The following is a 27,585-nucleotide window of genomic DNA, read 5'->3' as shown; positions in this document are numbered from 1 at the left end:
TGGCAATTCTGTCTGTTGAATTAAGACTCTTTCCCCTAATACTTCCAAAAATGTATTACATGACTTAGAGAAAATAAACTGTAAACCAACTAATCTTAGAGAACAGTGAATTGGCACACACAATAAAAAGACTGGAGAAATGCAGGTGGCTTGTTTTAGGAAGTTAAGTGATTTAGGACAGGGATAATTTCTAAAAAGGAAATCAAGCCTCAATGAAGTATGCATGTCCTTTACTGCATTATCTGCAACAGCGTGTATAATTTGCACACATTTAATTAACTAACAAAACCCCAATCAGTAACATCACGTTTGGAAACGTCATTGTTGATAACCTGCGGTTCCGTCAGGTTTAGTTGATTGTTTCTGGTTTTGTTCACACTAAACTACATAGCCAAAGGTGCTGTCTAGAATGCTTTCAAGTGTTTGCTGGCTTACTTCGAGTTTGCTGGGGGGTTTCCACATAGGATAGAATTCACAGAATTCTCTAAATACAATGCCCTAAATAAATCAGGACTCAAAGGAAAACTGAGGCATATAAAGGAAACAGAATTACAAGGGGATTCACTCAGCCACTGATTGTGTTCTGCTGCAGACAAATCAAGTTGCCAATTTGACTAGAGATAACGTAGCCTATCTCCTGCTTCACAAGACGGACCGCTTTTATCCTTGTTTCTTGCGTCAGAACCCTATGCAAAGCTTGTAAAATGTCGTTATGAAATGAATCTTGAAGACACTGGATAAGTATAAACAATATCTTTCCACTTATATGTTATACAACCCAGTAAGTTTTCATTACATATTGAATCCCACTTTTTCCCTGGAACTGAAAGAGTTGAAGGAAGAGCCATTTGTGCTCTGTGCTGTCACATGGATAGAGTGTTATCTTTGTCCAGAAAGAAATGCTGGTTTAAATTCACCAGGTGAAGAGATGGAAGCAAGGCCACACGTAGTCATTGTTCATGAACAGAGATCACTATCCAATGGCCAGGGAAGACAGACAATTGTTCTCTTAAGGTAACAGGTTAAGCCCTGGCTGGTGTGGCTCAGTGGATTGAGCTCTGGGCTGCGAAGCAAGGGGTCGCCGGTTTGATTCCCAGTCAGGGCACGTGACTAGGTTGTGGGTGGGGCCCCAAGAGGGGGCATGTGAGAGGCAACCACACATGCATGTTTCTCGCCCTCTCTTTCTCCCTCCTTTCCCCTCTGACTAAAACTAAAATAAATAAATAAAATAAAATCAGTAAAAAATATCCTTGGGGGAGGATGTTTTTTTAAAAGGTAACAGGTTGAAAGTTCCATTAACCTTAGGTCTATGTATGTACGTGTATATTTATACTAACAAACGATGCTTCTCGAGATCCAGGTTTCATTGTTGAGAATTAAGATTTTTACCTTTTAATACTCTAGTCGACTAATTTAAAAGTCATATTTCTCACTGGCCAGTGTGGCTCAGTTGGTTGGAGCTTCATCCCATAAACCAGGAGGTCATGGGTTCCATTCCAGGTCAGGGCACATACCTGGGTTGTGGGTTCAGCCTCGGTCAAGGCGCATGTGAGGGGCAACCGATCAATGTTTCCCTCCCTCTCTCTAGAATCAGTGGGGATGTCCTCGGGTCAGGATTAAAAATAAAAATAATAATAACACAGCTATGGCTGGCATAGCTCAGTGGATTGAGCGCGGGCTGCGAACCAAAGCATTGCAGGTTCGATTCCCAGTCAGGGCACATGCCTGGGTTGCAGGCCATGACCCCCAGCAACCACACATTGATGTTTCTCTCTCTCTCTCTTTCTCCCTCCCTTCCCTCTCTAAAAATAAATAAATAAAATTAAAAAAAAAGAAAAAATAATAATCATAAAATGTATCATTATAAAAAATAAAAAATAAAAGCAGTCATATTTCAAGCAGGTAGGCAAATAGTAATGTTTATTAAAACCCTACTGTATACAAGACACTGTGGTTGTGGCTGTGCAGTTGCTTCTGTTGCTGACTTTTCAAGGCAAAGTATTCGACTACAAATGCTGAAGTAGTGAGAGAACAGGCTTGGAAATGAGGGTTTCGGGATTAGACAGAGGATCTGTGAAGCAAGAGCAGTAGAACTTGACACGTGACCAGATACAGGAAAGAATGATCCAGGAGGGTCCCGTTGCCAGTCACAGAGACTGGAAAGTCCGAAGTACTTGTTTCAGGATGGGTGTCCGGAAAGGATGTCAGGGAGGATGGAAGAGAAATCCCAAGTTCATTTTGGAGGCATGAACTTGTGGTCATAAGCGGTCCTGATGAAGATGGGCTACAGGAAGCCCACATAGTGGTCCACAACTTAAGACAGGGGTCAGAAACTAGAATAAAACGCAGGGTGCTAGTCACTGACCTCTCTGGTGTGTGTTTGTGTGTGCGTGCTCACGCACCTGATTCCACTACAAGCAGGATTGAGATATATGTTGTTTTAAATTTCAGAGGTAATTCATTTGTTTCAAACAAGATTCAATTAATTCCCAGTGTCTACTACCCCATCACTTGCTAATGGAATAAAAAGGGGGGAATACTGCTGACTGTCACACCGCAGCACTGTGTAGCACAAATAATTAACCCTGCACAGCAATTTTATTAATATATTTCCTTCATGAAAAGTGCAAACATTAAAATTCCCTTAGCATTTTAAAAATTATTGACTTGCCATGCATCACTGTGATTTTCTCACCAGTTGCTCTAGCTGGATGACATAAATTCTCCATGAACTTTGCTTTTTAGCTCTAATTCCTACACATGGTGATTAAACCAAACATTTTTTTTCTCCTTTCAACAAGAGTTATGTCTTTGGGAATTTTATTAGTGATATTTATTAAGGCACAAAATTCACTGACAACATTCAGTGCTTATGAGATGTGTCTGTTGGGATGCTAGTAAATTTTGCAAGCATTTAAGAAATAGCTGCTATTCATCAGTGCAACTTTGATTCCTGACTGTCCCGACCTCTCTTTTCACCTAAAAATGCACAGTTGCACCATTAGGCTCAAGTCAGTGGGCTGAGGAAGCCTGGATACTCGCATTTGTACTTGCTATGCATTTCCTTAAAAAGATGCAAAATTCTTTTTTTATCGTTTTTATTGTTATTCTATTACAGTTATCCCCATTTTCCCCCCTTGCCCTCCTCCACCCACCCCACCCCCCACTCCCGAAGTCAATTCCCACACCATTGTCCATGTCCATGGGTCATTCGCACATGTTCTTTGACTAGTCCCTTCCCCTTCCTTCCACCACTATCCCCCCACCCTCTGGCTGCCGCCAGTCTGTTCCATGTTTCCATGCCTGTGGTTCAATTTTGTTCATTATTTTGTTAATTACATTCCTCTAATAGGTTAGATCATACGGTATTTGTCTTTCACCTGACTTATTTCACTTAGCATAATGCTCTCCAGTTCCATCCATGCTGTTGCAAAAGGTAGGAGCTCCTTCCTTCTTTCTGCTGTGCAGTATCCCATTGTGTAAATGTACCATAGTTTTTTGATCCATTCATTTACTGATGGGTGCTTAGGCTGTTTCCAGCACTTGCTATTGTATATAGCACTGCTATAAACATTGGGGTATATAAGTTCTTTTGAACTGGTGATTTAGGATTCCTAGGGTATATACCCAGCAGTGGAATCACCGGGTCAAAAAGCAATTTCATTTTTAGTTTTTGAGGAAATGCCATACTGTTTTTCACAGTGACTACACCAGTCCTCATTCTCACCAATGGTGCACTAGAGTTCCCTTTTCTCCTCATCCTTGCCAATATGGGAGAACATATTTGCCAATGATACATTGGACAAGGGTTTGATCTCCAAAATATATAAAGAACTCATAAAACTCAACACCAGGAGGACAAACAATCCAATTAAAAAATGGGCAAAGGACCTGAATACACACTTCTCCAAGGAGGACATACAGATGGCCCATAGACATATGAAAGGATCATTAGCCATCAGAGAGATGCAAATTAAAACTATGATGAGATATCACCTCAGCACCTGTCAGAATGGCCATCATTCACAAACCAAACAACAGGTGCTGGCAAAATTCTTAAAATGTTAATAGCCACTTGAGTACTCCCTTGAGAAATATTTATTTAGGATGAAATGTACTAGAGTTGCTTCCCAAACATTAGTGACGTAAGTCAGAACATTAGGAAATTCCTTCTATATAAGACCACAAACCTTTCTTTATTGATAAAGTCAGTACCAAATCCTAATATCTCGGTTCAATCAATAAATTACACCCATATTTATTTGGAATTTATTGTCTAACTGTACTCCCAGCTGAACTCCTCATATACCTTTTTTAAAAATAAAAGTCACTAAGACAATAGTTAACATATTTTTTGACCTTTCCCTTTAAGTTATTTGGTCCTGATGCTGCAGGAAATGGTTCCTCCCACCCTCCTGCTTTCCCATTTACTGGGTTTACAGCCTTTCACGATTAAAGAGACTGAATCACAGGTAGTGCCTTTCTGGGCATCAACACCATAAGCCGACAGTGTATTGGATCCACCAGTTGGAAACTCAAAGGCAAAGGGGGTGGTCAAGAAGACAAACAGCAGCGGCTCCAGGACGCCCCTCTGAGCAAAGCTCAGCACAGGCAGTCTGATGTGCAGAGGGGCTGGGGACGCCAAGTGAGCTTGCACAGCAAGCACATGAGTTTCTCCGTGGTTAGTTACCTGCAGTGGCCAGTGGCAGAGAACTGGCAGAGACACTATGGAGATAATAAACCCTAAAGTTTTCCCCACCCACTGCACCCCGACAGCCGAGGTTATTGGTTGACCTTCTTTATAACAAAAAACAAGGCTGTTTAACTCCGCATTCACCACTTACTGGGGTTTGAGATGTGATATGAGCATGTAGCCACAGATGGAAGATTAACAAGGGAGAGTGACCAGCACACCCAGCTGTGACTCTACAAGTGAATCTCTGTCTCCTCCCTGTCTCCTCCCAGAATCTACCAGTTGTGATTAACTTCCTTGACTGGCCACTCCTCCGGAAGAACTCAGGCCCGGGGACTCTGCAGGCTCCTTTGCCCTTACAGAAGCTGGGCATTCAAGCCCAGGGTTTTCTGCCTGTCTGCGACCGCTGTCCCTCTCTGTGTCACCATCTCAGTCTGTTAGCATGCACATTCTTACTTCCCTCTCACATAGAAGAGAAGGCACTTCAGCAAGCAGCAAACTTGAGATTCTTTTCAGTATCTTCAGAGTCTTGAGATTCTACAGCAAAGGAACCTTTATTGCCTTGGAAGTTTGTGGGAAGGAACTAGAGGCAAAGGTAGGAGAACCAGGTGCCAGAATCTTCCTCACTTGAGCTGAACATCTTGGAAACGTGGTGGGAAGAGACAGAAGCCATAAGCCATGTACTTCTGATCATTTCCCATGTCTGCAATCTGAGGGGAAACACTGGGCTCCGATGGCCCAGGAACAGCAGGAGAGCTTCCGAAGTTCAAGCAAGCATAAAGGAGCATGCATAAGGTCTGAATTCTGGCGGGGACCAAGGACTCCGCAGCCTAAGGGCTAAGGGATGGACCACCTGAGTTAAATAATGTAAATCACAGCCAGATATCATATCGGATCTGGAGAAATCAAGCCAGAGGTTGTCAGCAAAAGGAAAATCCAAGATGCAGCTCTCAAGAGAAAACAAAAGCAGGATTTCAGAGGATACAACCAGAGCAAACATTCCACAGTGGATGCAGAACACATACCCCAGAACCAGGGCTCCAGTCCCACGGAGTGCAATACACAGTCAAAGCACCTCCACAACCCACTCCAGGGCCCCCTAAGTCTTCCCCCATACACGGGTCTGGAGAAGGGACGAAGGAGAGGAATAAGTGTGATAGGGAGCTGAACTCTGAACTTACTGCATAATCACCCAATAGAAAGTGTTTGGAAATCAAAAGCTACTTTGGAGAAGAATGATATGACATCAATCCTCGGTTGAAATCAGTTTCCATCCCACTTCCTCCATCTCTACCTAGAATCTGTTTTCCTAAATATCTAATTGGTAGGTGCTCTTTTTTTTTATTCAGATACAAACACATATACTGCATAAGAGTAATCTCGTATTTCACAAATCTAGTGTGTGATTGTGTAGACACTCATGTCCTTGAATTGTGCTAACACTTGGGCTATTAGAAGCTGACCTCCCATTCTGTATTGCTCTGAATGTCTTTTTTTATTGCTTTTTTCACCTACTCACAAATCAACTGTCAAGTCCTAGACCCCCGCCTGAGGGCCACTGCCCACCCTGTCCGCCCCGGCTCCTGCTTCCCTTGCCATCCATTCTGATTGACATTTGGCCGATCCACGTTCCCAGCCAGTCTGCAAACCCCCGCCACAAACGTATGCTTGACTATTCTGATTCTCTAAGTGGTTTTCACTCTGGGGTTCCAACGAACCTTCTGGTCTCTACTTTCTGCTCAGTGGGAGACACTCTTTCTCCTGCTCTGATGTTTTTAAATTGGAGACAGTCGCTCCTGCAAAGATGCTCCTTTTCAGACTCCCACTAGGAGCAAGAAATGTTCTGTATGACAGTTTTTCCAAATGTCTCCTTTAAAAATTCTCTTCTTCTCCCAGTGATTGGGGGTAAGCAGTAAAGATTCTATGTTTAATATAGAAGCAGAGGAGGAGTACAGCTTGCATTTTGACTTTTTCTTCCAACATATTTAAAGTTTTTTAAAAAATGGGTTTTTTATTGCCCTATTATCTATCATCTCCTCAAGACAGTAAAGTATACAGATCCAGAAATCAAAGGTCCAAAATTGCTGGCATCAAATGCATCAAACACAATGACACACTAGACAAGCCACCCCAGGTTTGCTATGCACTAGGCTTATCCTCCCTTCCCCTAAGTAACTAATCACCCAGGCAACCCCTGCCCCGGACCTATTACACCACCTTGAAATGGAGTTATTAACATCTACAGTCAGCCTCTGAATTCATGTCTCTATATGTATCAGAAACGTCCTCCATGTTTCTGAGGCACTGGAAAATGTACTATGATTTAAACTCCAGACATAATACCACTTGAATATGTAACCCTATTGCAGGTTGTATGAGCAAGTGTTTTCATATCACGTATACATTTACTATAAATGCATATCCTTATATATATATATTTATATACACACATGCAGACACAAAAGATATATACATTGTCCAGTACAAATAGCACCCCTTTTTATTACAAAATCTTTTACTACAAAATCATAAGCATGTAATTCTGTAACATGACAATATCAGCTCAAGCACACCATGACATTATAGGTGAAGTGTTCGAATTAAAACTATAAATTATTACACTCACATTATTACCCTACCAACCACACTCACACAGGCGTGACTTCTCCCAGACCCTGCGTATGTAACTTTATTTTTCTGCCTTCTCACAAAGTCCCAAACTGTGCTTCCACAGCTAAAGCACTCACCACAATGAAGCACCTACACATTGATGCACTGAGTGCAGGTGGGAGGTTGTACGTGTTACAAAATCAATGCCTCTGCTCTCATGACGTTTTCACACTTTGCTGGAGTCACATGCCATTAAATAAACAAACAGCTATATTTATTTCCCCAAGAGACATGGAAACAATAGAAGAAGCCATCTTCTAAAATGTTCTTTCTTTTGAGAAAAACACAGCTCAATTACTATCGGGACCTCAAGAAATGTGTTGTATGATGCTCCTACATCATGGGTGTCAAACTCATTTTCACTGGGGGCCACATCAGCCTTGCAGTTGCCTTCAAAGGGCCAAATGTAATTTTAGGACTGCGTAAATGTAACTACTCCTTATCAGTTAAGCAAGAGCTCGGCATTACTGGGGGGTAGAAACAAGGTCCCAGGCCAGCTAAAACAAGGCAGAGGCCAGGATTCGGCCCACGGGCCGTGTGTTTGCCACCTGTGTCCCACACGAACAAATCGGTGGTTCCGATCATTGTTACTTGCTGCAAAGGAGATGTTCCAGTGCAGCCTTCGGAGTCAGGCTGCCGCTGCTTAAAAGCTGTGGAATCTTGTTCACTTCTCCACGTCCCCCTTTCCTCGGCACGACATGGGAACGAGGACATGGACCCCCTCACAGCACTGCCGTGATGGCAGGAGAGGACGCAGGGGCGCTTACAGTCCTCTCTGCCACATTGTCAGCGTTCCACAGGCATTCGCTGCTCTCGCGAGGCCTGCCACCGTGGGCGTCTCTCTAAGAAGGAGACTGTGAGCCGGGGCCACGTGTCCCATGAGGAAGCCACTCACAAGTCACTCCCAACCAGTCACCTCCGCCTTCTTCTAAGATATACACGTAAGATTTCACAGATGCTCAGAAAACATCGTATGTAAGTTCAAATTCCAGTGTGATACAAAGAATTGTGGTATCCAATTACAGCTTTTTTGGTACATTTTTAAGATGAAATACTCATTTTGCCCACAGACTATTGTGGTGGCAAAAACATCGTCTGTCACTGCAGGCAGAGTGGAATATTGAATGAATTGATCTTGTTAGGAATCTATGAATTAATGCTCATCTCTCTTCTATTCACAGATAATTCAACCAGGTAATGAGAAATAAATGCCATTATAGTTCCAAATAACTAAAGAGAGGAGAAAAAAATTAAAACCAAAAAGCACATTAAAGCAATTACAAAATTGAACAATTTTATTTACTGATTCTGTTTATTTTGGATATAGCTGTTTGTTTGTTTTTTTTCAACAACACAGACACAACTTGGATCATTATACAAGTCACCCAAGAGCCACCTAAAACTTGCACTTGCTCAGCTTGCAGAAACTCAGAACGCAGTGCAGGTGGTTCGCTCCGTTTGAGAGAAATGGAATGGCCCGTCTTGATTTCACAGCCACCAGATTACCCACCGAATGGAGGAAAGAGTTACTTACACGCTACAAATGCAAATAGTACAAGGAAACTTACTTTCTTAATTCTTTGTGTTTTCTAAAAACTTAGATTTGGAGTTGCCACGAAGAAACCTGCTTAGAGGATTCATCAAATTCTCCTAATGTTGCTTCCTGATGTGGCCTGGCGCCCCTGGATCTCATGAACAAACCCAGTTCGGTACAATAATCAGATCCGCACTGCATCCTTGCACCTGGGCCCGTCTCCCAACAAGTCAATTCCATGTCCTGGTCTCAACACGATTACATTATTGACATTTCTCAGCTGAAAGGCTCCTGCAAATACCATCCAATTTTCTAGCTCTCTTTGAAAAGATCAAAAGATACACCTTGCATAGGAGACAAGAATTTACACTGATGGCTGTCTTTTGTCTTGAATACCAATGCTGCAGGCAGTGTTTGCCTGGAGCTAAAGGTAAGTCTCTGTGATAACTAACTACGTTCAGTCAACTACAGCGAGTTTTCCCCCTGCACATAAAACATATTTGCGCTTGTGAATGCTTTCTCGGCTTGAACAATCTTGAGGCAACGGTCTTCAAGGCCTCCTAATTAGGGAGGTTGGCAATCAAATGAGAAGCCTTGCCCTTGGAAATGAAATGCATGTTGTGCCTGAAAGGGAAGTGCCTTCTTCACTGGATCATGGCTCACATTCAAGGAAGAGTCTGCTATTATAGGCACCAGGACAGAAGCCGTTTTCAACAGAGTCCTTGCTGCAAACCTCGTTCGGGGAAATTATCTTGAACTCTTGCTCTACTGGAGACAAAAGCAGTGTGTTCTATTTCACAGCATATCGCTTAAAGTCTGAGGTTTCTTTTAATGAGCCAGAAGATTAATTATTATAAGTTCACCTAAAATGATGACATATTTTTATCCAGCTTCAATTATTATCTTGCAACAAATAACAAAATTGTTTTGATGTAACTCTGGTCTGTCTGCCAAACCCAGGCTTACAGCAACTGGCTGTAGGATATTTCCGCCTGGACATGCTTCAGGTGCAAGTGCCCGATTAAATGCATGCTCCTCCCCTTCAAAGCAACTCTTGTTCCTGGCATCTCTATTTTAAGTGAGGTGCCACCGTTGTTTCAGTCCCCTGTATTTAATCCCACTGCCCCGAATCCTTCCCTTCACTGATCCCTCACCCAGCCACACTGCCCAAACAGTCCCATGGCTCCCATCCCAAAATTTCTCTCCCCAATACTTCTCATATCTACCCCCAATTTTCTTTCTCTTCCCCTTTCCGGATAGCCCTCAGCACACCCTTACCCCAGGACTCACCACTTCCAGACCGGACAGCCACGACTATCTCCCCGTTTCCCCACTGTCACATAAGACCACATTCTCTTAATTTTGGCACATTAACCTTCTCAGAGCATCAGTCTAGTTACATTTCTGTGCTCGAAGGCTCTCAGAACAGCCTCTGGAGTTCAGAAACAATATGCCCTGAACTGACTTTCAGTGACATACTTGTCTGCCTACCTATACCCTGGACACCTCTCTTGGTGACCAATTCATTTGCTCGTCTGGTGCGACCTCCAAAATGTATGCGCCTTCTCTTATTCTCTTCTTCACCACCCAAATCTTGTTCCTCCTTTAAGGCCAAAGTCAAAGGCTGCCTCTTCCCTGAAAACATGTCCCAATTCGCCCACGGCGATAGAACCGCCCTCCCTGGAGTCTGTACTTTGTTTTTGTCACCTCGTATTTTGCCTTGTATCATGTATGTCCTGGCCCTATTGCCTTGGTATGGTCACACACACCATTCCCTTTCACGCAAAGTCATACACAGCTGCTGAAATTGCTTTTTATGCCCTGAAAATACGTTCGTCTTGAGAACAACATATGCTTCTGCCAACTCAAACTATGAGAGAGGAAAAAAGGGAAAAGAGAAAAATGGAAGAGGAATGTTAATATGTATCAAGATATACATATCACGTGCTTATTTTTGGAAGGCAGTGAATTGCCTCCATTGCCTGGAATCCATCTGAGAGCAGGTGTTATGATTAACGATTCTATCAGCTCCTACAGCATCCACAACTTTGTGAACAAAAGAGCTGGTCAAGAATTATTTCTTTTGAATGTGCTGAATTGAGTATAACTGTTTTCATTACTCTTTGATAAAAACAGGGAAGGGGGCCCTGGCTGCGTGGCTCACAGTTGGTTGGAGCATCATCCTGTACACCAGAAAGTTGGCAGGTTCGATCCCTGGTCAGGGCATGTACCAGAAGCAACTGATTGATGTTTTTTTCTCTCTTTCTCCCTTCTTTCCTCTCTCTAAAATATCATTTTTTAAAAGAGAAAGGAGCTAGAGACTACTGCAAGATCCTTTTTAATGGTCCGCTTTATTCCATCTCTGCCCTGCCACCCATAACTTTCCCATCACACGACAATGGAAGCAATCATATGTATGACATAAACCTGATTAGGACTGTCCCCTGCTCAACCCTCTGGAGGCTTGCTACATCAGCTAGAATACATTGTAAAGGTCTTACCAGGCCCTCATATTTCTGCAAAATCTGCCACCTTTTCACCTCTACGGACTCAGCTCCTTCCACTCTTCAGTCCCTCACTCCGATCCGGTCACACTGGTCTCCTGCAGACTTTCAAAAATATCACACACACCCCTACCTCAGGCCAATTGAATAGGATGTTCCCTATACCTGAAACATTCTTTCCACTCACAGCCACATGAACTACCTGTTACTCCCTTTGTGTCTGTGGTCAGTCCTTCCTCAGTGAGACCTGCCCTGACTGCACTCCATAAAGCTGGACACAGAGCACGCACAGGCGCGTACACATGCGCCTTCCAGCTCTCACCTCACTACAGTTGTCTCCTTAACACTCACCGCTACTCGAAAGCCTACAAGTATTTGTTTATCCTGTGTCTTCTCAGAGCTGAGCTTTCCACCAAAGGCCGGGACTTTGTTAATCAGTATCTTAGTCACTCGATAAATATTGATTGAATAAAAGAATGTACTTTGGAATATGATGTAAATGGGTTAATTTTAAAAGACATTCATGGGCACATATTTTAGCATATCATTTTTGTCGAGTTCCTGAATATTTAATGCTTTAATTACATAATGAGACTGTAATATACTCATAAACATGCCACTGAATGAATTTTGGCATGGCACTTTTAGCAAACTCAGTAACAAACACTTTTAATCCTAAAGACATCATTTGTTTTTCCCTTTGCGTCTGCTGGGCTAGAGGGAAGGGCCATGCCTCCGTTGGGAAGAACTCATCATTGTGGGATGTGGCTGGTCAGGGAAAAGCTGCTGAACCCTTACAGAACGAGCTTTGCTACCAGTCCCAGACCAAGCAAGTAGAACCCTTGTTTCCTCGACTAGGAAATGCGTAAAACAGCGAAGTTTCACTGAGCTGTTTTGAGGAATACATTAGATAATACAGGAAGAACCTGGCTCAGTCCCCCGAAGAGTAAACGTGCAAGAGGAAACACGCATGTGCAGAGAGCTTGTGCCAACCGTGGAACATCTCATGGAGGAGGCTCCCAGTGCAAGGACTTCTGTTCGGACTGAAAGAGTGTGCAAAGGTAAGCTGTCAGCATTCACTAAGCTGGATAGTCTTTCAGTTGTTTGAAACGTGAGGCACTTAAAAAATTGCAAATTAGCAAAATCTAAATAATTTCCAATACTGCACTATACTATTAATTTGTTAACTGCAAAGAGGTCAGTTTTAAAGACAAAAAGTTTTCCTAAATAAAATTGTGTTGCAACACTGCCACACCCGTTGTTTATACAAACCATCTGAGGTGAAGTTCATATAACATAACCTTAGCTGTGTTAAAGTGAACAATTCAGTGGCATTTAGTAAGTACATTCACTATATTGTACAACCACCACCTCTATCTAGTTTGAAAATACTTTCAGCATCTTAAAAGTCACGTGCCCATTAAGCAGTCACTGCCCACTTTCCACTCCCCCCAACCCTTAGCTACCCCCACCTTCGGCTTTCTGTCCTTATGAATTTAATTATTCTAGATATTTCATATGAATGGAATCATAATATGTCACCTTTTGTGTCTGGCTTCATTCATTTAGCACAATCTTTTCGAGGTTCATCCACATTGTAGCATCAATCAGCACTTCATCCTTCTTAGAGCCAAGTAATATTCCACTGAATGGCTGTCTCAAATGGCTTTATCCATAGTATGATGACGAACATCTAGGTTGTTTCCACATTGGCTATTGCAAGCTGGGCTTTACGGACACGTGTGTGCATGTGCGTGTTTGAGTGCCCGTTTTCCTCTCTTTCAGGTAGGCACCAAGGAGGGGAATTTCTGGGTCATATGGTAAATGTGAGGAACAAACAAAAGTAAGTTTTTGAGGTGCAATGAGTTTCTAACACTATCAACTTTAGTTGTCTGAGAGATATATGTTTGAAAAAAAGTATTGAACAGGACTGAGGAAAATAATTGCATATTATTTGTCTTCATTTCTTTTTTTTCCACATCAGATATTGTATTAAAATTATTAATATGTCTACAGTACAATGAGATATTCAGACTAAAGATGCTAAGCAAATGTGATATTATCACTGTATTTTTTAATTACTTTATTGTTGTTCAATTACAGTTGTCTGCATTTTCTCCCCACCACTCCCCCCACCCCATCCAAACCTCCCTCCCTCCCTTGCTTCCACCCTCCCCCTTGATTTTGTCCATGTGTGCTTTATAGTTGTTCCTGAAAGTCCTTCTCCCCACTGTCCCCTCCTGCCTCCCCTCTGGCTATTATTAGATTGTTCTTAATTTCAATGTCTCTGGTTGTATTTTGTTTGCTTTTTTCTTTTGTTGATTATGTTCCAGTTAAAGGTGAGATCATATGGCATTTGTCCCTTACAGCCTGGCTTATTTCACTTAGCATAATGCTCTCCAGTTCCATCCATGCTGTTGCAAAGGGTAGGAGCTCCATCTTTCTCTCTGCTGTGTAGAATTCCATTGTGGGCAAAAACTTAGAGCTTTCCCACTAAGATCAAGAACAAGACAAGAATGCTTGCTTTCACCACTCCTATTCAACATAGTACTAGAAGTCCTAGCTATAGCAATCAGATAAGAAAAAGAAATAAAAGGCATCCAAATTGGAAAGGAAGAATTAAACTGTCATTGTTTGCAGATGACATGACAGTGTACACAGAAAATCCTACAGACTCCACCAAATAACTGCTCAACCTAATAAATGAATTTGGAAAAACAGCAGGATAGAAAGTCAATATTCAGAAATCAAAACCATTTTTTTACACCAACAATGAAATATCAGAAACAGAAATCAGGAAAAAAATCCCATTTGATACAGCAACAAGAAAAATAAAGTACCTAGGACTAAACCTAATGAAGGAGGTAAAAGACCTGTACTCAGAAAACTACACAACATTGAAGAGAGAAATCAAGGAAGACACAAACAAATGGAAGCATGTACCATGCTCATGGATAAGAAGAATTAACATCATCAAAATGGCCATACTACCCAAAGCGACTTATAGATTCAATGCAATTCCTCTTAAAGTACCAATGACATATTTCACAGATATAGAACAAACATTTCAGAAATTTATACAGAACCATAAACAACCCCAAATGGCTGTAGCAATTCTGAGAAAGAAGAACAAAGCAGGAAGGACCACAATACCTGATATCAAACTGTGTTACAAGGCCACTGTAATCAAAACAGCCTGGTACTGGCATAAAAACAGACACATAGACTAGTGGAACAAAATAGAGAGCCCAGAAATAAACCCAGGTCTCTTAATGTCTATAAAAATGTATATATACAACTAGTGTTCTTAAAAAAGGAACTTGGCAAATGTAAATCCAGAGAATGAATACTAATTCCGTGAGGTGCACTTGGTAATTCGGGGTTGAACAGAGATAATGCCGTGGCTTGGTGTTTCTCAAGGCTGGGAACCTACACACCAGCCATGGGCCGTCAGAGCAATACTTGGTGTATTGCTTGGTGTCTCTATCTGCAAACGTCTCATGGATCTATGATTCCACAGCCTGACTTTAAAATGGATGTTCTTTGAATCAGACGGCTGTGAAGTATGAAATGGAAAATTGGTTAATGTCACCTAAATGTACACACACAAGGTTTCAGAAAAAAAGTTAATGTGGATAACAACAATCTTTTAACTAGTAAAACATGTCTAAGGAAGTCACTTGAAAACAACCACTTTTTTTATAGTGATCATCCACTTTACATGTTTGCAAAAATGTTTCAAAAATATTGTCTTACAAACACTCTATTATATTACATATCATGATTCACCTTATATTTTTATATCAAAATGCCTGAGATATTAATCACTGAGACTATGATAATATTAGTTTATTTAACTGTGACCCCGATTTTGAACACAGTGAAACTGATAGCTTTCTCATTGGGAATGACACCTGCTGTCTTTTTAGATTGGCTTAACATAGTTGCACTGAATTTTTGAAGGTATAATAACATGGTTTTATTATAGAAAATGTCTTTTTACTTTCTATATTATACGCAATTTTGCTGCTACCCAAAATTCCATTAAGGCGTACGTTTATCACTGTTATGTTTTACTTTATCACAAAGAAGTTCTTGATCCCAATTTCCAGGGCTTAGCGACATTTTCAACTTCATTTACTGCTCTCTATTTGTGCCTCTGCAAATGTATGTCTATGCATGCTATTTTGTGTCTTCGCCTGAAAAGCAATATACAGAAAATAGTAAACACAACTCACAAATCAGCGGGGCACCTCTCATCTAATGTAGCAATTTGCAACTTTTTCATCTCATGGCACACATAAACTAATTACTCAAATTCTGCCACACACCAAAAATATATACTATTTTTTGCCTATCTGACAAAAAATAGGTACAATTTTGATTCATTTACACTGGGCGACTATTGTGCTGGCTATTGTCATTTTTTTTTAATTTGATATCTAAGAGAAAAGAGGTCCGTGGCCCTGACTAAATAGTCAGGTGTTGCATATTATAAAAATTCTGCGGCCGCCATTTGAAAATCTCTGACCTGATGAATTCACTTAAAGTCACCGCGATGTCACGGTGTGAAGGTGGGCACACATCTTCAGTACTGTTTTCGCCTTTCTCATGAGGTTTAAAGCCAAAACGCATAAATATTTTTCAAAATACTTGAGGTTCTCTGGGTCTTAATACAAAATATTGTACAATGCAGGTGTAATTAGTATGGATTACAGGAGACATTAACTGGTACAATTCTGAAGGTCATGAACTATTTTAGATTCTAAGGTCCAGAGCCATGTTTTAACCTATGTTAAAAAATAGGATAGGTCAACCCATTTGGAATTACATAACAGTGTAGTTTAGAAACTTTACCAAAAATGTTTAATTGTGCCATAGTTATTAAGACATTTGAGGGTTTATTTTCTTTTAAACAAAAAATGAATCAATTATATTTTACACTTCTGTTCTAGTTCACTGGACTCAGCCTATTTCCTCAACTATAAAATGTCAATTAAAATGAACACTATCTCATAAGCTTGCCATAAAAATTAAGAGAAAGAAAAAGTAAAAACACTATAGCATATAAAATCATAATAAAATACTAGTTAGCATTTTTTCAATCAGTTAGCATTTAACCCAATAACTGACATAAATTATATACTCATCTAATGGTTATTCAATTCCATTCACTAATTAATATTTATTTTATATTAGAGTTCAAGTCACCTTTGATTTTGGCATTAAAATATTTGCAATATATTAATATGAAGGAGGAAAAATTAAAACTGCTGTCCAATTAAAGGGACATTAATACTAAGATGAGAAAAGCCACTCAATTTAAATTATTTTTTTTTTTCTGTACAAAGTAATAAAGCATCTTTTGGTAGTAATGTAAGTATTCTTAGAAGATTGGTACATAGCAAAGTATTTAACTGAAACTTTCTAAACATGTTTTTTAAACTTTGGCATTTTTCCAGATCAAATGTATCAGCATAAATAGTCTGCATGGCAAATTAGTCATACACAGAATTTAATTTAAAATAATCATCCTAAATGTTTTTCTAAGGCATTACACATTTTCATATTCAACATTTAGTGTAGCCTGCAGAGAAAGAACCAATCTATTTAATGAATAAGGTTCTTTTGTGCATAAAGCAAAATCCATTTTTTCTGAAACTAATTAGCATTTAAAGCAGGACAGATCCTTGAAAATCGCCTTCATATCGTATTTGTCAGTGGCACAATTTAGTAACTTTTATGCGGGGAAAACCCGTAATATGTTCTGGAAGACTGCAAAGATCAAGACACTCCCTAAATTCTGGCCAAAGACTCCAATGACTTAAATCATCTCCTAAATTGAGAACAATTATTAATGCCCATTAGCTAGGACTTGATTCATTTCTCTTCTAAACTATCTCAACGTGAGGAGTATCATACACAGCAGATGTCAGGTCCTATCTCAGCACATTGTCCCACCAAGGACTCGGTCACTGCAGAACTGAGGCTGGTGCTTTGATGGTGACTGACTGGAAGCATATTCAAGCTGAATGTCATTTCAGACACAAAACAGTGGCATTAGTGACCTACATATTCTCTACAGAGGAAAAAAAATCCCCCTGTGGTTGCAACTATACTCATTTATACTAAGCCTAGGGGAGAAAATAAAAGACCAAATCAAGAAGAAATGTGATTCCAGCTTCTGTTCATTAAATTTCTATGGGCTTCCTTTGCTGCAAGAAGAATGAGAAGTTAGCATGACAGAATGTTTTATCCAACCAAGATCTGGTTTTAACTTTATATATTTTGTAGTCTATCAAAAATATCACTACAAGACAAAATAGTTCCTAAAATGCTTTGTCCAGGAATGGAAGGAGCAGTTTTGGTTTCTGAAATTGTTTCTGGGTGCCACAGGGCAAAAATGCATCCAATCATATGAATACCAGCATTGATAATTTGCAATGTCTGACACTTTAATCAAAGGTAGGGTCACCGTTAGCCTCATGCTCTGCTTCTGTGAGCAAAATCTTTCCCAAGAAATAAATAATGCAAGGAAGATGCCAGCAGGATCCAAAAGACAAAAGTTCACCATTTGCTTGAGAAAACATTCAAAGGGGGATTTTTTTTTTCATTCTCAAACTTAACTTTCTTTAGCTTACAATGGCCTGGCTCTAATGATGTTGAGATTTTATATTTACTGGCAACCAGAAGAACAAACGACAGACTTCTCCGGTTGGCCCATCAGTACCTTCGAACTGAAGAATACACCACTGGAACTCTTGGTTCACCTTCCTGGGCTCACAACCCATTTTCCTTTTTGTGTCATTCACAGGAGAGAGTTCACCAATTTATATGACAAAGCATTAGGAAAAACAAAAGAAAAAAACACAGCAATTTCATGGTTGAAGAAGTTGAGCAAAGCCTGGATTGAACAGTCCAAGGATTTCACAAGGGCAGGGTGTCTCGGAACCTTTGCTGGGCGAGGGCGGTGCGCACCCTGAAGAGAAGAGCGGAGCCCTCTCCCCACACTGGTGTATGCGTGGGACCTTGCTCTTGTGCGCTGATCTCCGTGTGGCTGGTTTCATGAAAGCCCCGGAAAGGCTGCCCTGCGGTCCTCCCACCAGGTTTCTGGTAGGACTCAGTCCCTTGGAGCGTTTACGACTTTCATCTAATCATCTCTCTCTGGGGGAGCCCGAAGTGCATCAGGGGGCCTGTGTTAGGATCACAGAACTGAAAAATAAAGATCAAAGGTTCCAGGCTGCAGGACACAATTCAAGTGCATCATTAAAAAAAGAAAAAGAAGTCGTAGAAGAAAGGAAATCCTGGCAGCACTTTTATTAGGGTGGCCACTGGTATGGGGGAGCACCAGACTGTACGCTGGGACACCCCCAGTATTCGGTAAACATTGTCCCTCATCCCACACATGATGAAATGTGCGTTTTATGATCACGTTAACACCGAAACCAGTGCTAAAACCCTTTCTCCCACCACATGTTCTGTGGCAGCAATGAGCATTCACATTACAGGGTATTTTTTAATGCCTCTGCAATACCTTGAAAACTCAGGAGGGCAACTAAACTTAAAAAATATGTCACCACGGAACTTGAAGATGGTTAAGTACGATATAGTTATTTCTTTCTGACCCAGCTGTGTCAGCATAAATGAGTCCACACACAGGTCAGCTATTTGCCTAATGCAACACAAGGCCATTTCCTAGATTAGTTAGGTATTAAAGAACTCACGTTGTTCACACACATTTTCCTAAAAACTTGATGTGAATTCTTCTTTCATTCATTTGAGGCTTCTGTAAATGCTGTCTCACACACATTCAAAGGTAGTATCACCAAGAGAATATTTGCTATCGATGTCATTTTGTCCCTTTTTAGAAACTGCATTTACCACCAGCAGGAAAAAAATAGGATAATAAATTACCATTATCATTCATCTATGTCTAGTCAACCAAGTGGATAAACTGATGGTATCAGCAATGGTAATCATGTAGTACGGTTACAGAAATAGAACAGTAGTGTTGATCAGCTACAGGAAAAAAATCAATGATCAATAATGGAGTTATCCTGCTTCTGTGAGGCAGGCTGCAGGTTTCTAGCCAAAGCACTAGAACGATTGCCAGTTTTATGGGTTTTCCTTTCTAAGTTGCACTCTGGTTTTTATTATGGCCTCAAATGAGATAGTTAGTATGTATTTGTTGATTTTCATATCTGAAGTCAAGATCATGACTTACTAGTATGTCAAATGAGCGTTATAAAATGTGTCTTTTTTTTAGCACCTGTCCTGGACAATACTGAAATGCATATGGAAAAACACGAGTCCTTCCCAAAGCTGCATTTATTGTATCACTAAATATACCTACATAACACTATATACTATACAGTAATACATTTTAACATAGCAAAGCCTGAACTTTTCACAACAAGTAAAATCACACTGTGAGACAAACACCTATGTAGAATTCTTATGTTAGGTCCAATTTCCTTTTCAGTCCACTGTTTCAGTCCTTTTCCTTTATTTCTTTCCTCACTGTTATCCTCATCCAGCAAAACATACATCCCTGTATTTTATTTAATCCATCCAAACCCACTCATACACTACTTCCGGCACTGGACAATAAAGAGGAAAAAGATACATGCTCTACTCTTCAGGGAGGGCACAAAAGGTACCACATCATTCCTTAGTACCCCTACAGTCACAGGGTACCTTACTGTCACTTAATGGTCCTACGTACACTGAGTGTGGAGGGCACTATGACAACAGGGATTTTACACCACGGACAAGCCAACAGAGGAGCCTCTTCTGTTTCACTGGGTATACCTGAATCTTGTCCACATGCCTCCTGATTTCTTAAAGGTTAGGCAGGATCCGGGCAATTAGAAATAGGAAACAATTATTAATTGACTTAGCTTTACGTTTATGCGTTTATGCTTTCCTGCACTACCTGCCCAATTGCTCCGATTAGATCCTTAAAAGAAGTGCATGAATGTAAATGGACATTGCAGATGTCAAATTGGGTGTGTTTCATTCTTCAACCCTTCACCTTCTCTTTAAAACTTAATGAAAAAAAAATTAACTGCAGTACTCTGACCACAAAGCACTTTGATCTACAGTGATTTACTTAGCAACAATTCAGCTTCATTTGTATGACACTGAAAGCAACCATCCCATAAGGGTTCCTTAATCAAAGAGACCAGCAGCTTTCAATAAAGAGATTAACTATGGAATTTTAAAAGGGCATGCTGGTCAGTCCATTCTTATAAATTCCACGTGAACCAGTCTTGCAAACTATGTTGAACTTTCCTTTACCTCACTGAAGAATTCTCTGACATTCTCAGATCTCAGTGAACATACGAGATGAATGTACCGTAAGTGATTCATTCTTTTAAATGTCTTCTCCTGGTATATCACTTTAAAACTGTGCATGGTGTGGCAACATTCAAAAGGTTGGCTTATGATACATATTATCCAAAAGAGTTTAATTTCTAAAATACCACAGAAAATTCATCATGACCTAATTTTACCAACAAAATGGCCCTATTGAATGTAGTAAGGATTCAGTGTTTTTTAAAGCTTCAGTGAATTACTTTTGCTCCCTTTCTTGGAAAAGCTATGCAAATATATTATAAACCTATATATACTATTAATTTTAGGGGGATGTGTGTAGGTAGTCTTTAAAATTCCAATTTTAATATGTTCACATTTTTAATGTGTTTGGTATGAGATGCTTTTTAATGATTTGATGCGCGGAATAGGCTCAGTTCCTCTGATATACAACAGTGGTGAAATGCTAGGACAAGAGGGCAAAATAACAACGTGAGCAGTAACAGCATCAATGATGACTATGAATAACCATAGTAATGAGTACACACTCTATGCTGTGGACTTGCTAACTCGTTCACACACATTACCTCACTGATCTTCTCTCAACAACCCCACGAAATGGGTTTGCTTTCAATTCGAGAGTAAGGACATAGGACCCAAGGAGGCTAAACAGCTGGTGCAAGGTCACACCATTAGTAAAGGGTTAGGACAAACAGCTGGGAGTCCAGGTCTGACGCCAGACTCAATGCTCTGCAGACCAATGGTCCCCAAACATTCTGATCATCCATCCCTATCAGTGAAATCACCTGAGCATGTAACATCGATGAATGCATTTTTTATAAACTATATTGCATAGTATCCTACTATGCAAATGTTCATGTATATTTAAAAAATAGGAATAAAGAGGCGTGATATCAAAATAAATATAATGGGATGGCCTATATGCACTGCACACTCCGCTTTAAAGATGCTGCTGCTGGTATAAAACAAGGACTTTACAACTTTTCCCAAATGCCTAGAAGATCGGCTTATGAAATAAGTCAGTTAATCATTAGCACTTAGAAAGCAAAGGTGACAATTCATTAATAATTCTGAGTGATGCTGTGGGTTACTTGGCTCATTCCGTTCAAAGTCACTGGTGGCACCCAGAAGAGCAATGAGGTGAAAACACCACACAAAACGGCTTAGAGGTTGTCAGGCTTTTACAGGCCTGGCAATTACTGAATTAAATGGTCCCATTCAGGAGTGGGAATAGGCAGTGGGAGCAGAGCCAGCAATGGATGGGGCAGGCTCTGTAATGAATAAGCCACAATATGGATCAAGCCGGGAAGGTTATGGAGGAGGTAACGGAGCTCAGAAAGATGTAACCTACTTTACTGATGAAGCCAGAGACCTGGAAAGTGGGGACTGCCGGGCTCATCTTGGAAGAACTGGCTTTCCTCGGGGGCCTTAAGGAAGCAAAGACCTGGCAGGCTTGGGAGACTTCAAAGGGGACCCATCTAATCCAAGAGAACTCACGCCCTGTCCATCGGGCTCTCTAATGGCAGCTCCGCTGCAGGTGCCCCTGGCCCCTCCCCAGCCCAGCCCCCTCTGCAGGGCATTCTCCTCTTTGCACTCACTTTTCACCAAGAAAACAAACTGGCTGGGCCACTTTAAACACAGATCAACAAAGGTGAAAAGTTTGCAGTCTTCACCACAGCGTTATCCCTGACAGGTGGGAAGGGGAACTGCGAAGTTGGCCTCAAGCCTGGTTATTTCAAAACTCTGCCCTGAGATGATTTTCTTTCTGTTGCTTGTCATCAGACTGACTGCAGTTAGTGAAAATTCAGTAAACGTCATCAAATCCTAATTGGCAACATCGTCTGTGCAAGGCACTGCGGGCACCAGAAAGCATTTGAAAAGTATACAGGGAAGAGGCAATAAAACCCTTAAGATGTATGGTTAGGGCAAGGGGTCAAATATCAAAAGGGAGGAACAAACAAATCACTGGATGAACGAAGGGTGGAGCATTAGGCAGGCCTTTGAAACGTGTGTAATTTGTGACAGTCAGAGATGAAGGGGGCGAAAAGATACTTCTAAACAGAAAGAACCCTAGAAGCAAAGGTGAAAAGGGCAGAAACAAGGGGTATGTTGAGGCAATTTCAAGTTGTCTAGTTCAACTTAGCACAGAGAGCTCTTCTTGGAGACAAAGAGATGATAATTCTATGGGAAGTCCTGGCAAGTCACTATGAAGGTTTGTATGCTGGGCTAGGTAGCTTAAAGACAATGAGGATGGCATCTTCGAGTTATAAAATCAACATGATGAAAAAAAAAGGAAAAATGCAAGGAAGAGTGCATTGGCTTGTGCATTGGCTAGTAACAGGCAGGTATGATTGTTCTAGAACAATTGCCACTTTCATTGCTACAAATTCACCTTGTTACTGGTGAGTATCCAGGGCACCCTCAACCCGTTATGTAGCACCGGGCATATGAAACGAGAACTTCCAGCACTCACAGGCTCACTGGTCTCCGGCCAGGAACCAAACAGAGTGGACCCTCTGTGAGCCCAGAGAGTACGTGGGAGCCAGCCAACCCAAAGGAATGTGTTCACCTCGATCCCCACGCTGTGTCTCCTTGAGTTTGCCAGCCAAACTGTTCCAGCTTAGGTAAAAGAACTGGCTTATCTGTGTAAAACCTTGCGCTGGTTTGGGAAGCTAAGCAAATTTCTCATGTGCCAGTCAAATGCTGGCCGGTAGGAGAGAAGAGCTGTCATTATTTCACAGAACTAAGGAATAATAAGTGTCAGATAATTTATATTTTAATGGATGAAGTAAAGGTTAGGGAGATCTGTGAGAGGAAAAACTCAGTGTCTCATGGCCTGAACAGTGTCTATATTATTTCTCGGCACTCACATAAGAGAAGGCTACTTAAGGTTGAGGATAGATAAGGGGAAAGGGATTTCTAAGACTTTCCTCACATCTCAAAAGAGTACAGTTATGCCTCAAAGTGGGCATATCATCTTATGAGCCAAATATCCATTTATATAAAAAGTGATGATTCTAGGAAGAGAATTTAGATGTTTTCCCTCAGCTCCTCAACATTCTATGGTAAATGCCATCCTCATTTCCTTTCTTCCTTCCACGCCATCCCCCATCCAATACCTATCTCAAATCCAACCACCTCTCTTTATGACCATTGTCACTATACTGGTCCCTGCCACCGTCTGTATCTCCTAAAGCCACTTTCAACATGTCCAGTGGGTCTCCCAGTATACCTGTGTGTCCCGAGAATCCACTATCCACCCAGCAGGAGAAATCCACTTTAAATTCTCCCAGCCGCCTTGCCACGACCCGTAAAGACTTCATGATGAGGCCCTTATGTCTCCCACCTCATCCCGAATGTCCAGGCTGTCATTCTTCTGCCACAGCTCACCAAACCTGCTGTTCCTGAGTGCACCCAGCTTGCTCCCACCCCGGGACCTGTGCATTCCTCCCACCTGCTAAAATCAGGCACATTTTGTGTGGCTTCTCTCAGTCCACTGTATAACCTCTTCACTCTCGTTCTTGAGCACACTGCTCTGTGAGTTGTATCATTATAAAAATTCGCCTGATATGTCTTACTGTTTCAATTTAATTTTATAACTTGCCTGTCTTCCTCAAGTAGAATATAAGACCCATAAAAGTACTGCTGCACTGAATGAGTTGGAACAAGGTCACCGCCTACCTGGAGCTTCGAGTCCATTCAGGAGAAAGATGGTAAGTCAGTACACAGTGAGAGCTCTGTGTCTGCCAGAGGATAAAACAAGAGCACATGTCAACATAGATCAAGCATCTGGTAAACCAGAGGCGCTATGGTATGGACGATGACTGTGGAGTTTCTTTGCAACATATGATGTCTATTTCCACATGCAAGATATAGAGGAGGAGAAGTGTGATCATGGGGGATTTCCAAAATTCAGAATACAGGACATGGCGGCATGGCCCAGTGTGCGTGTGAATGATCAGTAGGACTACTAAGGTGGCTCCCGGTATTCAAAAGGCCGCCTCTAGAAAAGGAACAAATATCAGAAATAGGAACGAGTGAATATAATGAATCACCCTGCTAGGTATAAAGAAGAATTTTCACATAAATCCCCAAGTGGAATGGGCTATTTCCAAAAGACAGTGAAGGAACTGTTCATCACTGGAAAAGGTCAAGACTAACGCAGACGACTGTGCATTTCCCATGTTTGGGGAAGTTCACTCTGGAGCCCCCTGGAAGCTCAAACTGTGGTCAGCTGGCTCCTCCGACCCCTCTCTCTGCCCACCCAGCACCACCCCCATGCCAGCATGGGAACCCCTGGGGAGGAGGGTGCCCCTCGGCCACTGAGGTCACACATTCCCATAGTTAATCTCATGCTTTAAAAAAACATTGGTGTAGTAAAATATTGGTATAGTAAAATATTGAATGATATCTAATCCCTAATGGGGAATGTAAAATGCATTAAATTCTAACATGCTTATGAAATTCAGAGATAATCATTCATGGGTAGCCACTAATGACGGTGATTAAGGAAGATGACTTTAGTTCAAACAAGCAAATGATTAAGCTTATTTAAAGGGCTCTAATTAATAAAGTAGCAAATTTTTCTTCTCAGCCCACTTTCCAGAACATAAATATGTGATTCATCCTTTCAGGATATAGATGAATGACCTTCATGTTCTAAACTTCAGCTGGGACAGAAATCACTGCCTGGAAACCAAAGTGCGGTTTGAAAGTTCTACTGGAAACATGACTGAGACCCGTGTAAGAGGCCTTAATGGGGGTGCCAACCAGAAAAGGAAGCCGAGTCCTCACCAGTGTGGCTCAGTGGGTTGGGCGTCATCCCCACAGAGCACAAGTTCACCTGCATTGCAGGTTCGGTTCCTAGTCAGGGTGTGCATGAGAGGTCTCCAGTCAATGCTTCTCTCTTTCTTTCTCTCTCCCTCCCTTCCCCCCTCTCTAAAAATAAATAAATGCAATCTTAAAAAAAAAAGAAAGAAAAAGAAAAAAAAGTTGAGAAACATGGGGATGGAGAAAAAATCCAAACTTCTTGATATTCTGGTCTGGTATCCTGTTGTGAATTTCAGTTGTATGCATATCTTATTGAAGAAATTATCACTGTGGTATATTTATGTTTTAAATCTACCTCTTCATTCTCCCTCTGTATCCACTCAGTCATCAGCTACTGGTGAATTATAATGTCCATGTGAACTCACTAGGGACAATAACTTCAGTCGGAATCACCCTTGATTTATATTTATAGAGTATAAAAGGAAAAGAAAACATGAATCCCAATCAGTAGCTTCCTCATAATCAGTAGCTTCCTTAAAATCAGTATTCCTCATAATATTATGAAAATATTAAAGTTAAAGTTAGTAAAAACAAACAAAAAGAATAGTTAGTGGGTTCTTTCCACAGGGCACCCCCCAGTTACTGAGGGTGGCGAATGCAGTTCAATTCTGCTGTGAATTCTGAGGCTGCAGCCTGCCCCGTCTGAGGCTGCAGCCTACAGTAGCAGCGTTTTGGGAGATGAAAGGCCCATGATAAAGAGAAGGATAATGGAACCCAGAGATGTTCCTTCTTCCTGCTCCAACTGTTCTCCATTTTCAGCCATGGGGAGTGTGACCAGAAGGGCAATCTCAACTCTCTGATCCTAATCTACATTTATAAAAGTAATATGTTCCCTTTGTGAAAAGTAAAACAAAATTTAAAAAATCATCAGACAGGCAAGCACTCGGTATGTGTGCTCCCTTCAAGGCCAGGGCTGCATTTGGTGTCATTTCAGTGGATCTGAAGCGTTCCTTTTGTTCAAGTGCTCCAACTTGGAAGCCAGAACACCTGGGGTCCACCTGAGGTTCCACCATATCCTGTCCGCAAGACCACACACAAATTATAGTTTATTACAGTGTAGTGGCATAAGTATCAGTTTTGGGTGTACAACATGGTGATTCAATATTTATATTCCTTACAATGGGATCACAACAATAAGTCATTTGTTACTATTACATGCCATTACAAAAATACTGACAATTTTCTTTATGCTATACACTATATCACCATGGCTTTCTTTTTTTCTACCTGGAAGTTGGTTTGTGCCTCTTATTCCCCTTCACCTTTATCACCTACGTACCCGGGCAATCATCAGTTTGTTCTGTTTCTCTGAGTCTCTTTCCATTTTATTTTATTTTTTATTTGTTCATTTGTTTTGATTTTTTTTGAGATTCCAAGTAAAATCATATGGTATTTGTCTTTCTCTGCCTGACTTATTTATCATAATACCCTTGAGGTCCATCCGTGTTGTTATAAATGGCAAGATTTCATTCTTTCCCATGGCTGAGGGATATTCCATTCTGGACACACAACTTCTTTATCCACTCACCTGATAATGGACACCCAGGTTACTTCCATATCTTGGCTACTGTACATGATGCTACAATGAACAGAGGGATGCATATATCTTTTCAAACTAGTTTTTTTTTTTTCAGATAAATACCCAGGAGTTGCTGAATTGTATGGCAATTCAATTGTTTTATTTTTGAGGTATGTCCATTGAAGAAATTATTTAATCTCCTGTATCTTAGTTTTTCTCCTCTGTAAAATGAGGAGTGAATAGGTCTGTTTTGGAAATTTTAACAACACATATGTGCAAAGCACTGAGAACAGTGCCTGGTACAGAATAAGCACAAAGCACGTGCTAATTAGTCACTGCAGGAGTGGTACTAGTCAGCTAGTTCTGAGTAGCTGTACAAACTGGAACCCTGAGCCACCGATGAGCACCTTGTAAGAAAACCTTCCCAGAGTTATCATTCCTAGCTCATACCTGAGTCTTTATGACCAATTCTTGTTTAACATGCACTGAAAACTAAACG

General features: G+C 41.0%; 1 protein-coding gene and 1 long non-coding RNA gene across 2 annotated transcripts in view; one reads left to right on the top strand and one right to left on the bottom strand.

Moving 5' to 3' along the window:
* Positions 1 to 27,585, bottom strand: part of GPC6 (glypican 6) — a 1,006,549-nt gene that overhangs the window by 892,673 nt on the left and 86,291 nt on the right. The window lies entirely within an intron of this gene.
* On the top strand, positions 12,045 to 26,871 carry LOC123818803. The gene is made up of 3 exons (XR_006785703.1): positions 12,045 to 12,462; positions 24,359 to 24,450; positions 25,372 to 26,871. It is a non-coding gene; the product is annotated as an uncharacterized LOC123818803 (long non-coding RNA).

The sequence above is a fragment of the Phyllostomus hastatus genome, unplaced genomic scaffold, assembly GCF_019186645.2.
Source record: "Phyllostomus hastatus isolate PE091 unplaced genomic scaffold, TTU_PhHast_1.1 phas_contig_29, whole genome shotgun sequence".
Lineage (NCBI taxonomy): Eukaryota > Metazoa > Chordata > Mammalia > Chiroptera > Phyllostomidae > Phyllostomus > Phyllostomus hastatus.
Note: the sequence above shows the minus strand (reverse complement) of the source record. Positions and strands in the feature narration are given on the sequence as shown.